This window comes from Lycorma delicatula, chromosome 10 (assembly GCF_047948215.1).
Source record: "Lycorma delicatula isolate Av1 chromosome 10, ASM4794821v1, whole genome shotgun sequence".
NCBI lineage: Eukaryota > Metazoa > Arthropoda > Insecta > Hemiptera > Fulgoridae > Lycorma > Lycorma delicatula.
The window spans coordinates 110,108,281-110,114,280 of NC_134464.1; the positions used below are offsets into that span (position 1 = coordinate 110,108,281).

The following is a 6,000-nucleotide window of genomic DNA, read 5'->3' on the forward strand; positions in this document are numbered from 1 at the left end:
AGTTAGCTTCTTGTCTGTCAACAATGTAGCAAGAAACAAACTTGTAAACCGATTGTCAAAGTTACTTTTCTGTTTGTATTAACAACTGGTTCTTAGGTTTGTTCTTCAAAGTCATTTATTTTTACTTTCTTGTACGAAGTAATGCGATCGCGAAAAATTAATTTTGACTAGTTTCGGCGTGACGTCTGTATCTCGCACAACTCAAAAACGATTAGCCGTAGCATGTTAAAATTTCGGATCCAGTTATACACCCCCGTTTTTGATTGCAATCAACTGTACCAAAAATCTGGATTTTGGACTTTTTCATAACTGCGGCAGCAAGTTTCAATAAGAACTTATTGGTACCACTTATAAGTGGTACTTATTTTCATTGGTTTCAGTTTAATTAATGAAAAATTTGTATCATACAAGGAAAGAGTTTTTTTTTTTTTTTAATTTAAATGTATTGATTTATTAAACTCAGATTGTAATAAATAATAATCCAATATGAAAAAAATATATAATTTAATATAAGTACAAGCAAGTCCTGTGGTGTCATCAGATTTTTCCTACTGTGAATGTTACAATCTTTTTTGAGAAACCTCCTATGGCCCAATGATATGGATGAAATGTAAAATGAGGCAAAATTTAAAATAAAAGGCCAACAATTCCTGGGATGTGTTGTTAATCGAAATTCAACCATTAAAGTAAACTGATACACTACATACTATTCAAATACGTAAAAAAAGTAACTTACTTATACTAGGATTTGAACCTCAGAACCTTTGATTCGAAAATCAGTTAAGTAATTTAAGCATTAGACCAGTCTGATGAAGCTTTACGCCATATTTGGCAAGTATATTGAATCGATGAACAATTCTCACGATATCCATGTAATATTCATCTTCAGTAACAAATTAAGGTATTATAATAATTTTTAATATTTGCCATAAAATATTTCCCTAATTGCCGCTAGTTTATTGCTTCTGATCACATGTGAAATATGATCATCGAATGCAACAGGTATTAAAAGAAATAAATATCTATATAACTTCCTGCAGCTCTAGGTAATAGCATATCACTGCCATGTTCTTTTGTCATTAAGAAAACCTCTTTTTTTATGTTTAATAAGATTCAGAGTAAAGCTCTTTCTGTTTCTGTTTAGCCTCCAAAACCATTGTTAAGATTACTTTAGAGGAAATCATTAATGTGAATGGAGTGTAGTCTTGTAGTCTCAGGTCGACCATCCCCAAGATGTGTGATTAATTGAAACAACACCAAAGAACATTAGTATCTATGATCTAGTATTGAGATTTGTATAAAAATAACTACCTTACTAGGATTTGAACCTTAATCATTATTTATAGAGATTGGTATACACAGGTAATTTTATTAAGCATGGCCCATTGTTATAAGTACATAATTATAGTTAATTTACAAAAGCCAATTGCTGGTAAGCAGTCTTTTGTATATTAACTATAATTATGTACACAGGTATTTAATGACAACATAAAAATTGATAAAGTTTTGTTTTGTATAGGTACAACCTGACTGTACCACATAATGATAGCAGTCCATCCCTGAATTTGGTTTGAATTTATTTACATTAAATTAGGATTTCACACATTATTATTTCAAGGATGTGGTGGTGCAAAGGATGCACACTTGTTTGGTTTAATGGGTTTTATAACATTTTTATTTATTACTAACTTATTTTATAATAATTACTAGTTCATAACCAGTTTTAAATTATTTATAAATTCTTTGTTTATGTGTGTGCATGTTTTATTAGTGCTTGTAATTTTTTACATTACAGAAAAAAAACTTTTTTAATTAAATTAAACTCTCATATTATGTGGATATACATGTTTTAATCACATAAAACAATCAATATTGTAAATTTAAAAAAAATTATTTATGAGATGAGAAAACAAACAAAAAGTGTCACAACATAAGTACTTCTCATTATGAAAGGTTAATTTGTTATCACCATATAAAAAATTATGTTTTACTGTGACTATATTTAATCAGTTTTTGCAGATATATTCTTTTGCAAGATAAGATTTTACATGTTGATACAACAAAAAAATAATTGATATGTGGCAAAAACAAAGTTGTTTCTTAGTTGTTTTTAGAAATAATTTATTTAGGTGATAATTATTTTTATCAATTAAGGTATTGTTTGTTTAAAAAAAAAGTTTTTTTAATTTGTAGTCCTACAAAATATTTTTCTAGTTACTGTGCTTATAATTCCAGTTGCATATTACATATTTTATATTATATATTTGGAATCGTGTATATAATATATATATATATATATACACACTAGTACACAGTTAAAATATCCAATAAGAATTGAAAAGAAAGTTTTCTAGATTAATTTTTGTTTTTTAATCCAATAACTTCATGAAGTCAATGACTGTTGACTTTGATAAAGTCATCTGCTCTAAAGGTAACTCTCCTCAGATGAGTCATACAAGCACAAGATTTCTACTATCTATATAATTAGCTACAGTTTATTTATATAGTCAGTTATTTTAGTTAGAATTAATTTATTTGAAAAAAAAAATGGTAATGCTGACTAATTAGCTGCAGTAGAATATATAACAAAAAAAGATTATATTATTTTTCAATCAAAAAGATTATTTCTTTGACTTAAAAGTCAGGAAAAGTCACTAAACTTTAATAAGCCATAAAAAATACATATTTTTATGAAAAATGATTACTTTATTACTACGATAATTTAAGTAAAGTTAATTTCAGAATGTGCACACATGGAAAAGACTGAATCTAAAGTAGCAACTTTAACACACACGAGAGCAGGGCATTGTGGGATCAGTTTCTTCAAGTATCTTGCACTTACAGTACACTTTGATGGAGATCCTCACCACTCAGGAGAATTTGTGTATAATATTTACAAGCAATATATATATTTCAAATGCTTGAGATTATTTTAATGCAATAATCTACAGACTGCAATCCCATGTACAAGCCTTCAGACTTTTAGAGTATATTATCAAACAAATAGAAAATTCGAAGGCAATAGCACATTAGAATACTTGATGATTTCTAGTAAACATCTTTAAATTATTAATTTATATAAAAAATGTTTAATATAACATGATTAAGGTTAAAGTATATTAGGTACTGTACACATAATGATTATACATGTTCTGACACAAAACAGTTACTTCCAAATGATACTGCTATTCCAAGCTATTTCGAAAAAATGGGTCATAAGCACTAAGAGATTTAAAGATTGACTGCCATGACAGTTATGTTAGTGCCATTATTGCTATAAGGGGTTATCATACCCCCCAGATAAAAGTGTCGCTACTGCATTGAAGGGTTATACAATCCCTCACATCAGCTAATAAGAGAAACAGATTGGGTGTGTTCAGATATTCATACAGCACCAGCACATATATATTAAACTGCGTAAAACACTCCAAAGAATATGAAAGTGCCTTAGAATTAGGAAAGCATGATTTTAGTAAATTTTACAACCCACTAAATCAAAATAATAAAATCTTACCTATTCCCTAGGAACAACTTACTAAACAATAATGTTTTCATAACTTTTTATTACATTGGTTGAATAGACAATGTAATTTTAATTTATGAGATTTGTAACAGATCAAGATGTATGTTTTCTGTTGTGGTTTGTGATTTGTTTATTTGATGTAGTTACAAAGTATGATTATAAACAAACATGTATATTACCAATTTTTTAACATTATAATTACCAATTTTGATAAATTAATTACCAATATGCTTTAATAAAACACATGCTGCAAAAACCTAAGTAGACAAGAAAACAAAATTAAATGGGTGATGTGCTTTAGTGAATTTTACATTTAGTGTTTTATAGTGTATTTTGTTAGTGAAATTATAGACTGGGATATAAGAAAAGTCTTTTAAAATATAATAAAAGTAGATCCAGTTGTAGGTTGGTGAACTGATCAGCAGACATAAATTTGTAATGATAATGTTACCTGGTAAAGTAAATACAAAATGTTATGATGTTCATAGGCTTATAAATGGTGTAGAGAATTTTATTTCTTTTTTTAAATATAAAGTGTGTTATGTCAACTCCACAGCTGGAAAGGTCTGTTGACCCCTCATATGTTTTTAGTTATTACTGTTCAGTTACGTAAAATTCTGGATGCTTTCCCATAAAGTAACATAATATATTTAATAACAGCAAAAAAAAAGAATGCTAGCAAAATTGGCCTTCCAGCCGACATTTCTCTCAGCAATTTAAGATAATGCAGTGACAGGTTCAGGAACCCCTCATGATGGTTAACCTGTTAAAATGACATGGCCCATACACAACTTGTATTTTGAAAGTTTAAAAAAATATTTTTTTAAACTAGATTTTAATAATAAAATTTTATAGAAAAATAAATTTTTGTGATACATATTTATTTAAATGATTGTGTAAAAGTAAGTTCATTCAGTATACATTTTAATACAAATATTTTGGCTTGTCTGGTAAATCAAAATCAACTGAAACGCTATGTATCAATCAGAATTTATTTTTCAGCAATTATTTGTACATCACATTTTCTGGACCTCTGTTCCACAAATCCAAACGATTTTAGATTCTTTCTTAAGTCCCAAATGACTTGGTTTGGACCCAGTCACTATAGAGTAATAGAAAGGTCTGTTAATATATAGTAAAAAAAACTACTGCTCCTTAGTATCTCCACAGTATTCAATATAAATATGCTTCTAATCAGAAATTTCAATACACCATTAAACATATTTCCTGTTTTTTGAGCTTGTTAAAAGATGGTACTAACAAAAACCATGAAGTTTTAGTAAACATAAATAACTCTGTGCAGAATTGAACTCAAGATTCATAAAACTGGATTTCACTGCTAGATATGTGTGAAATAATATAATTTTAATCTTCTTGCTCTTGTGTGCAGTATACAGATAGTTGAGAGCAGCTGTACGTACATGCCTAATATTTATTTGATTTTTCTTTCAAAAATTGATCCTTACGAAGTTCTAGAGCATAAAAGATATCCTGTAGACTTACCAACATCCAATCAGGCAGCTGTCCAGTGAATGACAAAGAATACTATCCAGTTTATAACAGCCCAGAGCTGGACAGGTGGAATAGCCAAGAGCTCGGCAGTTCAAACATTCTAGTGAATGACTAGGAATACTATGCAAAGTACTGGCAACACAGGAAAGCATATAAGAGGCCGTACAACCCAGACCAGGATATTTGGGACAGCCAAGAGTATAGTAGGCCAAACCCACCAGTGAATGGCCTGAAATTTATCCAGTGTTCAGCAAGCCATATACCCAAGAATACAATGGGCAGTTCCACCCAGGCAGCTGAGCATACAATGAGCCAATCAAACCAGTTAGCCAAGCATACAGTAGACCATTCAACCAAATAAGTCCAATACACAGTGGGCCAATCTATCCAGACAGACAAACATGCAGTCGGTGGCCATTCAGCCGAGTTAGCACATACAGGTAGTAATACGTTTTCCCCAGGCTATGTGCCAATAATTCAATGGGTCATATAAACAAAAGTACAGAAGGCCAAACACACTTGAGCACATCACTCACTACATACAGTCAAGCTTGCACTGGGACGTACAACCAAGACTCTTTCTGCCCTACTACCAGGCATACAACCCATTACAGAATTCTTTCTTTCTTTTTTCCTGTTTAGCCTCCGGTAATTACCGTTCATATAATACTTCAAAGGATGAATGAGGATGATATGAATGAGTGTAAAGTGTAGTCTTGTACAATCTCAGTTTGACCATTACTGAGATATGAGGTTAATTGAAACCCAACCACCAAAGAACACCAGTATCCACAATCTAGTATTTAAATCTGTGTAAAAATAAGTGACATTACTAGGATTTGAATGCTGGAACTCTCGATCACCACTAGACCAACCCAGTGGGTTCATTATAGAGTTCTAGAAATTCGGAACAGAACTCTAATGAATTGTTTTTTTTAAATAACCATTAATCCCCAAATTAATAT

The 6,000-nt window shown here is 30.2% G+C and overlaps 1 pseudogene; it reads right to left on the minus strand.

The window, feature by feature from the left end:
- LOC142330945 (T-complex protein 1 subunit beta-like) overlaps positions 1-5,644 on the minus strand; it is a 53,444-nt pseudogene extending 47,800 nt beyond the window's left edge.
- Positions 5,645-6,000: the final 356 nt, after the last annotated feature.